Genomic DNA, 13038 nt, shown 5'->3' on the forward strand with positions numbered 1-13038 from the left:
CCTTGACCCAGGAAACAATAATAGATGCCCATGGAGAAGGCCCAGTCCCAACCTATCAATCTGCAGCCCACCAAATATTAGACCCAATCCACCCCCCGCCCCCCACCAATCCCATTGCTCATAAATATGCATAGAAGGAATTGGCTCCTGAAGGGATGCTTCCATTTTGGACTTGCTCCTTCTTACAACAGTGTCTCCCCTGCCCCCCCCCCTCCGCTCTTGCTGCCAAGTTAGCAGTTGCTTTAATTAATTTTGCACAGTGGAGCCGGAGAGTTTGGGGAATGGGGAGGGCGAGCCAGGCATTTTGGAAACCGGCAGGGAAACCAATCTAATTAGCCCAAGAGGCAGCCAGAAGTCGTTACTTAAGTGACTTGTAATGAGATCCAGGCTCTCCCACACCAAAGAGACTTTCAACTTCAGAGCAAGAGAGAGGGGAAACACCTTCCTAACACGAGAGGTCAAGCCGGCGACAGCATCCTCCCCCTGGAGGCTTTACACACAGGGCTTCTGCCCCGACTCGCCTTCAGAAGAGTGCCTGTGCGTTCACACACCAGCCAAACTGACCCCCAAGTCCCTTTGAGATTCTTGGACCCACTCCACACACAAACTGGGCTTTGCGATGTGAATTCTAGCTTCTCTCGACCTATGTCTGGGTTTTTATCATGCTGGTTTTAAGCCACTTTTCCTGAAAACATTCCGAGAGGGACAATCATGGGCTGTGCTCTATTCTGGCACCATTATGCTCCCCACAAGAATTGGTGCCCGAAGCGACCACCTAGGTCAGCTAGTGGACGGATCGACCCCCTGCCAACAGCAGGGAAGTCTTGGGAGGGGGGCTGCTAACGGACCAAGACCAGGCTTGCTCCGGTCCTTTTAACACAGCTTAGCGGTGCAGAAACCAACAGATGAGGTTTTCACAACAAGGAAGTAAACACATAGAAACCTAGGAAGCTGCCCTATACCAAGTCAGACCCTTGGTCCATCTAGCTCAGTATTGTCTACACACAGACTGGCAGCGGCTTCACTGAGGCTGCAGGCAGGAGTCTCTCTCAGCCTAATCTGGAGATATCATGGAGGGAACTTGGAACCTTCTGCATGTAAGCAAGGTGATGCTCTTCCCAGAGCAGCCCCATCCCCTAAGAGGAATATCTTCCAGTGCTCACACATGGAGTCTCCCATTCAAATGCAAACCAGGATGGGCCCTGCTTAGCAAAGGGGGAAATTCATGCTTGCTGACACAAGACCAGCTCTCCTTCAACGGATGCCAAAAGAGATAGGATTTGTAGGTGTTTTGGCAGGAGAAACATTGATCGGGGAGAACCTGCCAAGATCAGCAAAGTTGGGTCATGGACTTGAGGAGAATCCCAGCAGTTAGCATCTGGTTCTCCATCTCCCCTTGCTCTGAGAATAAATAGCAAGTGCACATACATCCCTAGGATGCATAGATTTCCCCTTTGCAATATGACAACACCCTTCCATCACTTTCTCCTTTCTTTGGGGTGAAGGCATATGGAACAATTAAAGAGAAATCACAGTGGGCTCTTCACCTGTGAAGTAAGCTCAGCTTCCTCCTGGCTTTGCCATTTCCATGACAGATGGGCTTTCTATCAAGTCAACTGCTAGGCCAGCTGTTTGTTGTGCTCTTCCCTCACTTCATGTCAGGTGGGCTGCCAACTTTTTTTTTAAAAAAAAAAAGTAAAGCGCAGCACATGCATTGATTTGCTTATATGTTTATCCTTCCCCTGAACTTAAAAAAAAATAAAAAATAAATGGGAACATGAGTAAAACAGTGACAAAATTGCTCCAGAGATGTGGCATGGATCTTGATGATGGCATGGGTGCTAGCCAGTTGGTGCCATCCACAGCCAGAATCAGTTTTTCAGTGCTTGACCGTGGGTGCTTCCCAGATTAAACCCTGCGAAGGGGTCATGGCATATCTCTGAAGTGTGCTTCCACACTTCATGTGTTGTGACACCGCAGTCCCTACGCTGACAGCAGGGTGCCGTTCATATTTCCAGGGCCTTGTTTTAAATATAATCACTGCAATATAGTGCTATGACGTCGTATATCCAGCGTAAAAAGTTTTTTGCTGGGTTTTTTGGGTTGTTCGTTTTTGCAAGACTGCTCCCTCTGCTGGGTGCTTTGCTATTTATGTTTTGAACGTGATTTGCCTGAACGGAAGCATTTTGCTGCTGCTGAGCAGCTAATCTGGAAAGCGCCCTGGAGAAACAAAGGTGTGTCTGTATTGGATGCAATGGAGAAGTTTCCAAACCAACTTCACTGATTGTCTGGCCTACCCCAAGTCCCTTAGACATAGGATGCAACTGACCCACACAATCTGCATCTCAAACCATTCCAAGCAACGGTGGTGTTGATGTTCATGTGTTGTGATTAGTAGTGGTGCTGCAGGATTGTCCCGTGTTAACCTCTTTCAGGGCCCAAATAAATGCACACACATATCCCACACAGCCCTTGTTCCAGGCATCTCTTGGAGTGAGCTCCAAAGAAAGCCATTCTGCAGCTGTTCAGATGTCCCCTGTTCAGCCTGAAAGGGGGGAAGCCAGATGTGGACAATACTGATTGGCTAGTGCCTGTGACATTACCGACACATTCTCCAGCAGCCCCCAGAGGAGTTTTGCAACTTTTTAAAAAACATGTTTGTGTGTTTGTGTATTTTTTTAAAAAAATAAAGACTGTATGCATAACATATATGTCCTACTTAATTTTTTTTTTACATGCTCTCTGTTGCTTGCCCACCCTCCTGCCCGTTGTTGCTAGGATGGTGCCTGGGTGGGTGACAGGGTAGTGAGGGGCTCTAGTTGCTGCCCTTGCTGGCTTTGTCATCTAAGTGGGCCCTTAGCCAGCTTTAAGGGTTGGGGTGGGCCAGCCCTAGGAGCAGGGGAGGCAACCTGACTGAAGCACGGAGGAGAGACAAGACAGCGGCCTGAGCTAGCGTTTAGGAACATAGGAACATAGGCAGCTGCCATATACTGAGTCAGACCCTTGGTCCATCTAGCTCAGCATTGTCTTCCCAGACTGGCAGCAGCTTCTCCAAGGTTGCCGGCGGGAATCTCTCTCATGCTTGCTACCACAAGACCAGGATCCCAGGATGTGATCAGGAGCCGCTATTTAAATGTCGCGTCTGTCTTTGCCCTTGTAGATTTTTGCTGATGAGTACAAAGCCGTTCTCAGGAGCTCCCAACCTGACTGATCATTGCAAGAGCCTGACTCTGGCTCTGGCCTGACATGGACCTCCTCCAGCACATTATTCCATGCGCCCCTCCTGGCCATGTCTAACTCCATTGTTTCTGGGTCAGCCAAAGGCAACATACTTGGGATCATATTACCTCGGCTGATGAGCAGCGATGGCCAATTGGGGTTTATAGAAAGATGCACTGGAAGAGTGCTGTGCAGAGACAGCTCCTGCCACATGGACATTCTGAGAGCACCATTCCAAACTGCTGGAGTTGCAGCCGAGTGTCTTTGTTTTCCTTGTAGCCTGCGCCCCGTCCTTAGACTCGAACAGGGCCAGCCCTGCCATGCAACAACATGGTGAAGCAAGTCGCTTCAGGCAGTGGATGTGGGCGAGGGGGAGATTGGGAGTCATCCTCGCCCTCATTCATCTCTTCTCAGCCACCTGCACCATAGAGTGCCAGCGCCATTTTAGTCAGCCCTACTCTATGGGCAGCGCCACTCTAGCCCAACTCTATGGTTGGGAATCCCTCCTCCTCCTCTCCCAGCCTTCTCTTGCCATTTATTCACCTCCCTCCATGGCTGCCGAGCACAGCAGCATTTTCATCGGCCAGTAACCCAACAGCAAAGAACACAGGTGGGGTGGCAGAAACAGCCAGATAGGATGGCAGAAGATAAGTGTGTATGTGGGGGGGAGGGGGGGCCGAGCTGCACAACTTCAGCCCTCCTGTTGTTGTTGGACTACAACTCCCATCATTCCCAGACACTGTAGCAGATAGTCAGGACTAGGGTTGCCAACATTGCATTGCCAGAATGAGGGACACAAGTTTTGGGGGGCTGGGGTGGGGCTGACCGGGGGCCCAGCAGGTGTATGCAGTGGTAATCAGAAGCCTGAGTATTATTGACGTATATGTAATTGAATTATATGATATTGAATAATGCCAGCATTGTTGTTATCTAGAACATATCCAAGTTATGCCACCTTTCAACTAAAAACTTCTCAAAAGAAGAAGCTGCTGGCCCCACCACCAAAATGAGGGACAAATGCTGTCCCTATAAGCACCAACGTTTCATCCCTGAAATAGGGGACGTCCCATGTAACGAGGGACAGTTGGCAACCCTAGTCAGGACTGATGGGAGTTGTAGTTCCTGCCACCCCACCTGTGTTCTTTGCTGTTGGGTTGCTGGCCGATGAAAAGGCTGCTGTGCTCGGCAGCCATGGAGGAAGGTGAATAAAAGGAAGGTGAATAAATGGCAAGAGAAGGCCGGGAGAGGAGGAGGAGGAGGGATTCCCAACCATAGAGCTGGGCTAGAGTGGCGCTGCCCATATATAGCAATAGCAATAGCACTTACATTTATATACCGCTCTATAGCCGGAGCTCTCTAAGCGGTTTACAATGATTTAGCATATTGCCCCCAACATTCTGGGTACTCATTTTACCGACCTCGGAAGGATGGAAGGCTGAGTCAACCTTGAGCCCCTGGTCAGGATCGAACTTGTAACCTTCTGGTTACAGGGCGGCAGTTTTACCACTGCGCCACCAGGGGCTCTATATAAGACATATATAATGGCTTATCCAAATATAAAGGAGAAGTGAAATAAAACATATACTGAAAACGTTCCTAGTTAAAAACGAAATGGAGTCATCAGAAGCCACCCGAAGGAAAAAGTCTTACAATGCTTCTAAAGGAGATCCAGGCTCATATTTTGGTAATCCCTGTCCAGATGGCCACCGACCACCCTCCATAGGAAGAGCCTTGTGCCAGTTGCTCAGTTCCAGAAGTACCAAACGCCTCCTGATTCTCCTGCTTCTGGATCCCAATTCAGACATGATGCTGTTTGAATGTACAGATGTCTGTACACTCATACATGTGTTTCTGTGAATAACTGTACCTGTCCTGTGTTCATTTTAAAAGTGAACCTGGATACAGGTCCTTTCAAGTGCAGGGTACAGAGAGGAAGTGCACTTCTGTACCTGCATTCAGCATAACATGTGAATGACTTTACCTGTGTACACTGTACCCTTGTATGAGTGTTGAACATAATGTGTGAATGGGCCTTGTGTGTCATGGGCTTCTATGTGCCATCCCTTCTGATAGGATTTCTCCAAACTCTATGGAAGCGTCCACCTTCTGTTGTTATTCCTGGACAGCTTCTTCTGTCCTGTCCAGGATCTTCTCATCTTCTCTAAGAAGCAAACCAAATGGATCATAGAACAAATCAATCCAGAATTTTCACTCGAGGCACAAATGGCCAGGCTCAAACTATCACACTTTGGATGCATTATGTGAAAAACCAGCTCCCTTGAGAAGTCCATAATGCTCGGGAAAGTGGAAGGAAAGAGAAGAAGAGGACAGCCAGCAGCAAGGTGGATGGACTCAATTCCGACAGCAATGAATGCACCGCTGAGAGACCTTCAAGGCCAAGTGGGAGACAGATCATCCTGGAGAGACTCTATCTATGTGGTCGCTAAGAGTCAACACTGACTTGACGGCACTTAATCAAGTGCCAACCAACCAACCAATCAACCAACCAATCAATCAAGGAAGGCGTGCCTCAGGCCCTCTCACCTTCTCTTCCTGCAGGGCTCCTAGGTAGGTTGGCCTCTAGGGAAATACCATCTGCCTGGGATTGGCCTCACGAGGCTAAAGGCAGTGGGGCTTTTTCCTGGGATGCACGATTTCCTGGAACTGCCCGCTCACCCCTCCTGTATTCTTCCAAAGACAACCACAGAGCTCTTTGTGCACCAGGAGCCGACACTGACTCAGCGGCACAACTTTACTTTACTTTAGAAAGCTAAGGGCTTTGCATCGCTGCTGAACTGCATCCTTGCCTGTCCCTGCTGAACACTACACCACTTCTGCTCTCTGTACCTTTATCCCAGGCTGCGAGACAGGTGAGTCGAATGTTTGCACCCAGCAAGCATATAGTAATGAATGAGATGAAGGCAGGATATAAACCAAACCCACTATACTTGGTCTGAGTCCGTAGGCATCTGGTTTACATACACATCTGCCTGCTTTTATACTTGACTGAGTTACTGCTTTTATATTCTGCTTTTATATTCTGACTGAGTTACAGTGTAACTTTACACATGCGTCGTTCTCAACACAGAAGTATTCCTAATACAATCACTGTAGTGAGCCCAAGAGACAGGACTTTCTCCAGGGCTCCAGAATGTCCTCCCAATGGAGATTCAACTCATGGTTTCCTTTTAGACAAAGAATAAGAATCTTTTTATTTCAAGGCTTTGAATAATGATGTGACTGTTTTCAGTGGATTGCTGGGTTCATTTAGGATCTATTCGCCTTGTTCTGTGTTTGTAATGAGCATAGTGTGTGTGTTTTTACGGCCATGCTGTGTGCTGTGTAAGCAGACGAGTGGAGCAGACACATATTAAATCAATAAGGACATGCACTTACAGGCAGAGGTGCACCTAGGTAATTTTGGAGCCTGGACCTAAAGGCCTTTAGAGCCCCCTCCCCACGGGAGGCCCCCAACCCCAGCTGCAAAGTAAGCATCATCCCCCTACACACACACACACCATGACACATGCAGTATTTTTAACACATGGGTTCATGAGAGCACAAGCAGCCACTGGACTCACAAGAATGTAAGAATATAAAACAGGTATATTTATGCAAATATGCAGTAGCAAAGAAAAAATTTCAACAGGCAACTTAACAAATTCACACCCCCTCAGATTTCTTTCCCCACTTCCCCCTCTGTCTCTAAAGTACCTGGCCCAAGTCATAATCACACTAGGCTGCCTGACACAATGTGAGCCAGTGGCAACCACACCACCCAGGACAGATTTGGGGGCCCCCAAGAGGTGTGGAGACCCTGGACTCCAGGCCCGAAACCCAGGGGTAAGAGCGCCACTGATTACAGCCGCTAGAATTAGACACATTCATAGGTGGCTTGATGGCTATTAGCCTTGATCGAGAAATGGAACCTTCATGTATAAACACAGCCTGCTTCTCTGGGCCAGGTGTTAGGCAAACCGTAGCCCATCTAAATCAAATTTAGCCTGCCACTTCAAACTGTTGTCTTAACACACGGCAGAGCAAAATAGGTGGATTGGCTCAGCAAGCATGGGTACACATGGGCACTTGCTGTACATATAAATGTGTTAGGGAGAACACAGCCACCCACAGGACAAACATCCGTGCTCCGAGTGAAAGCGGCTGAGGCTGCAGTTCTCTGACAACATCTCCTGCTTCAACAAGGCATTGCTGAATATGTGCCCTGCATCAGGAAAAAGGACGCATCGTCCTGCAAGCAGCTGATGGTAAGGATGTCTAGAGATGCAGACCAGGCTGGGGGTGAGAGGGGAGGGAGAAAAGGAATATGTTTACAGCTGAAAACAAAACAAAACAACAAGCAGTGGACTGGGCTGGTGGCCCATTTTGAAGACAATGAAGTTTACCTCCCCTGTGCCCTGGCTCAGGGCTCTTTCTCATGAGATGTCAGGGCTGTTCTCACGACCCTAAACAGGGTCACAAGTAAGAGCATAAGGACAGCTCTGCTGGATCAGGCCCAAGGCCTATCTAGTCCAGCATCCTGTCTCACACAGTGGCCCACCAGATGCCTCTGGGGAGCCCACAGGCCAGAGGTATGTGCATGCCCTCTCTCCTGCTCTTGCTCCCCTGCAACTGGTATTGAGAGTAGAGTTGCCATGCCCCCCGGAATTCCAGGTTTCACCCAGATTTTAAGCATCTCACCCAGATTGCTTAGCCCATCCAGATTCACCCGGATTTCAGAAAAAGCTAAGCTCTAGCCCTCGTAGAAGCAGAGTTATGGAGCAAAACATACAGTCACTATAAGGCTCAAAATTATTTTAAAGCCAATTTACAGAATATGCAAATTAGACACCCGTATTTTGAAAGCCAGAATATGGCAACCCTAACTGGTTTTTAGCTGATTTAGCTTTAACGAGAATATTCTATCTATTTTACTCTTTAAACTGCAACCATTCTTAGTTCTAGCCTTTTGATGATATGTACTAATATGTATTTTAACTTGCCTTTTTAAATTGCAATCATCCTTAATTTTAGATTTTTCAAGTTATATACCATCATATCATCGTAACATCACATCACATATAATTTTTAACCTGTATCAATTTTAGGCTGGTCTCCGACCGTAATAAAGGATGGATTGATAATTGAGAGGCATCGTGCCTCTGAGGCTTGGGGTGGCCCCGACAGCCACCAGACTGGTAGCCATGGAGAGACCTGACCTCCGTGAATTTGTCTAAGCCCCTTTTAGCACCCAGTCAGGGAAAGGGATCTGTGTGCACACTCTCAATCAGTGATTGTGTGCTTGCAAAGATCAGGATAGGAGGAGGGGAGAGTGATTGCTTGGGAGCCAGGAGCTGCAAAGGACGGCTTTTCGTCCACCCTCGAGAGCATGCTGGGGACAGAATGTGGGTTGGCCACACCCCTCCTACCCGGCTCCCAGCTCCCACACGATCTCTCTCCCCTCCTCCTACCTTGATCTTTGCAAGCACACGGCCTCCAATCTGGAGCACACACACGGCTCTCTTACCCTGGCTGGGTGCTCCTCATGACCCTATTTAGGTGAGAATAAACCTATTTTGTGTTTAGGTAGGGCTAACAGAGTCTACGAATACAAATACAACAAATATTTATATAACAAAAGTTCCCAAAGCGGTTTACGTAGATAGAAATAATTTTTTAAAAAATGGCTCCCGGTCCCCAATCTTAAAAAGAAACCTGAGACAGACACTAGCAGCAACAGCCCCTGGAGGGATGCTGTGCTGGGGATGGAGAGGGCCAGAGTACCAAATAATAGGGCTGAGCTGAAAGGCTTCCCGCCCTAAATTCCCTCTCCATTCACAGGCAGTGACTTGGGGGCGGGGAGATATTTTCAGGGGCGTAACTATAATAGGGCAAGGGGAGACAGTTGTCTGGGGGCCCACTGCCTTGGGGAGGGGGGGCTCAGAGGCAAGTCACATGACCGACTCCCAGGGCCACGCACCTGCCTGGGCTATTCATCCTCCGAAATGGATGTGGGTGTTAAGACCTGGAGCTACCAGAACAGCATGTCTTTCTCTAGGACCAGACTTGCATCGTCCAAGTCATTTACAAATTTACAAAACCTTAAAAAAAATAATTTAGGATGATGATCTATTGTGGCACATAGGGGAGAAAGAGAGAGAATTTTTACTATGCTTTTTGTTACCACTATTCAGCCTCATTTTAAGATTTCTTTACTTCATGAGCTGAGCTTCAGTGAGCAGGGGGCGGTGTGTGTGTGTGGCATTTTAAAATCTTGTCTCTGGGCCCACTCCAGCCTTGCTATGCCCCTGGATATTTTGGTTATTTTTATGGAGGGGGTCCATCTGGCAAAATTCAAACTCCAAAATGGGAGTTTGGAAGTGGTGGTTGCCATTGGTGTGTGTGTGTGTGTTTGGTTTTTCACCAGAATGCTTTGAACCTAGTATGGCATTTGTTGGGGTGGGGATGGGGGAAGGAATGGCAGCTCCCACACACAGAGGGTGGCTGCCAGTGGAGGCTGCCATATTTCTCCCCCGGCAGAATGCTCCAGGTTGACACGAAGTTCTGGGCGTCCTTAGGGGTGGTGGTGGGGAAATGGTGCTTGTGGCTTAATCTGTAGAGCAGGGGTAGGCCCAACCTTGGCGTGCCAGCTGTTGTTGAACTACAACTCCCATCATCCTCAGCCACATTGTTGAACTACAACTCCCATCATCCCCAGCCACATTGTTGAACTACAACTCCCATCATCCCCAGCCACATTGTTGAACTACAACTCCCATCATCCTCAGCCAGGATGATAGGAGTTGTAGTCCAACAACAGCTGGAGCGCCGAGGTTGGGCCTACCTTTGCTGCAGAGTATCCGATCTTATGAGAGAGCCTCATTCTCAATGGCCTTTGGGTGTCCTCCAGAGTCACCACCCATTAAGCTCCAAGTACATACCCATTTGGGGCTGACATCCCTAAATTAAGGCCCAGATCTATTGCAGCCAGCACCAAATAGCCCTTTCCAAAGCATTCCTAGAACTGATGTGCTCTCAGCATTCTCGAACCCAGGCAGTGGGGTGGGGGGGAAGGTGAAAGAGCCTGTGGGGGTGACATTCCTCCCCGAGGGCCAGGCGGTTCAAGGTGGCTTGGGGAGGACGCAGCTCCCCAAGTGAGCAGAGAGAATGCTTGCCAACGTTTCTGCCGTGTGCACTGACGACCCTGCATCGGGCATTTCTGAAGAACAATTAGTTTGAAGGCACAGGAGAGCTTGCTGACAATGAACAATCGATGCCTGGCTCATCTAGGAAATCCTGCCAGCAGGATCCGCGGGGACTGGAAACCATCTTTTGTCTGGCCATTTGCATAGAAACATCGCCAGACATCTGAAAAGGTGAGGGTGTATTTCAGGGGGCGGGATTCCAATTCATCTCACGTCGGTATAATTCCACAATCTCTCTTTCACATGCACAGAGACACGCATACACACCTTTCTCTAGGTTTTTGGTTCCTTAGGGCCAAGCTAGACACAACTTGGGAGTTCGGGGGGGGGGGCGTACCCGAGATCTTGGGGCCATAACTCAGTGGCGTTGAGCATCGGCTTTGCATGCAAAAGGTCCCTGGCTAGGTGCTTAAGAGATCTGGGCCTACAGACCCTCTTTTGATAATTAAATGCAATCATACCACCTCCCTCAAGAATAATTGCATATATTTTAAAAGTCTCTAATAGTATGATGCAGCACCCATGAAGGTGGATGCAGCCAAGAGCAAGGTGAGGTCTGTTGCTCCCTCTCCAGCTTTGTGCAGGTGCCTCCACCACGGCCTTTCTGGAAGAGGTCATGATGGGGGACGGGTGTGGCTGGTGAGATCCAGGACTCTGAGCCATCCCCCGAAGACACCCTTTAATTCCCTGGCACCTCCAGGTAGGGCTGGGAAAGTGTATCCGTAGGAAGGTTCCCTCCCGCCCAGCAGCTTTACCCAACTCTTTACCGAGGTAGGAGTAAAAGAACTGCTAAGGAACCAGATGCTTAGCACAAGACCACTGCTGCCCCCCCCGCCCTTGTTTTCAACTTGTACCCCCGCTGGAAATGGGAGTGTGCATAGACTAAGTTATACAGTGTGCCGTCATCGAATCGGTGTCGACTCCTGGCAACCACAGAGCCCTGTGGTTTTTCTTTGGTAGAATACAGGAGGGGCTTCCCATTGCCTCCTCCCACACAGTATGAGATGATGCCTTTCAGGATCTTCCTATATTGCTGCGGCCCGATTTGGTGTTTCCCATCTGGGGAACATACCAGCGTGGATTCAAACTGGCAACCTCTGACTTGCAAGTCAAGTCTTTTCCCCACTGCGCCATTAGGTGGCTCCAAGACATACAGAGGTAAAGTTAATATATCCCATGTAGCCCTCCTATTGTTCTGAGCTTGTAAAGGGGATAAAAAGTATTCTCCTTTTTTTACTCTCCTCTCCACAATGTCCACCTCTAAGTTCAGTAATGTTGTAAAGTGTCCATTGTCTGGCTCCTAAGTATTTGGGCTGGCTACTAGATCCAAGGGGAATTTGTCAAGGCCTGGATTACAACTCCCATCATCCCTAGCCACAATCTAATGAAGACCATTGGAGCTGTGGATGATGGGAATTGTGATCCAACAATATCCGGGCAAACCCCTGCACTAGGAGGTTGGAAGGTTGGGTTTATGTTGCCATATAAAAGGGGGTAAGTAGAAGGCAGCCACCTAATGGCACAGTGGGGAAGTAACCTGCCTAGGGAGCAAGAGGTTGCTGGTTCAAATCCCCGCTGGTATGCTTCCCAGGCTATGGGAAACGCCTATATCGGGCAGCAACGAAATAGGAAGGTGCTGAAAGGCACCATCTCATACTGCATGGGAGATGGCAATGGCAAACCCCTCCTGTATTCTACCAAAGACAACCACAGGGCTCTGTGGTCCCCAGGAGTCGATACCAATTCGACGGCACAACTTTAGGTATAAGGCAGCTTAGCTTCAGAGGCAGCCTGGCTTAAAGCCTATTGATAATTGATGATTTCAGGGGACTGCAGTCTACAAGGCAAGTAAACTCATCTTGTTCTTAATAATAGCCAATGGCACAATAGTTAATAATAACAAGGACTGTGGGAATCAATGAAATTTTATTTTAATGGACGGAGAGCTCCCCCTGCTGGTGGAGCTCAACAATTCAAGAAACCTTGTTTGTGGGGTGACGGGGTTTGCAGAGCGCTTTCCAGATGACACGCTGTTCAGCAGTAAAATGATTTGGCTCTGCAGGATCGTTTTGATAACCTAAATAGCTTGAGCAACCCTCCTGCAACAGGAAAATACAGCTTTGTTCCCCCCCAACGCACATGCAACGTTGTAGGACTAAAACGCAAGGATAAAATCCGAAAGAAGGCATTGGAAATGTGAACGGCCCCTTGCTGACAGTGCAGGGACTGTGATTTCGAAACACAGGCAGTACGGAAGGACACTTAGTGGAAAGTAGTGACACTGTTGTAGTGTGTAATCTGGAAAGTGCCCGGGAGTAGAAATCACCAAGGACTGTTGGAACACACAGTTCCATTCCCACAAGCGTTTCAATTGCCTTTTAGCAAACTGAAACCCACATCAAATTCTATGAGCCCCATGCAAATGTTCTAGATTTTATGATTCAAATCTTAATTAGTGTTGCAACATTTCGTTGATTAATCTAACGGATGAACTGATTAAAAACGCTTTGGTTTATTAAAAAGGTGCCTCCAGTCAATTGCTCGGGAAGCCGTTTTTAACTGGGTGTCCTTGGAAGAGGCACCTGATGTGAATTATTTAAAAACAGAGAAATGATGC

The sequence above is a fragment of the Hemicordylus capensis genome, chromosome 8 (assembly GCF_027244095.1).
Source record: "Hemicordylus capensis ecotype Gifberg chromosome 8, rHemCap1.1.pri, whole genome shotgun sequence".
NCBI classification, from domain to species: Eukaryota; Metazoa; Chordata; class Lepidosauria; order Squamata; family Cordylidae; genus Hemicordylus; species Hemicordylus capensis.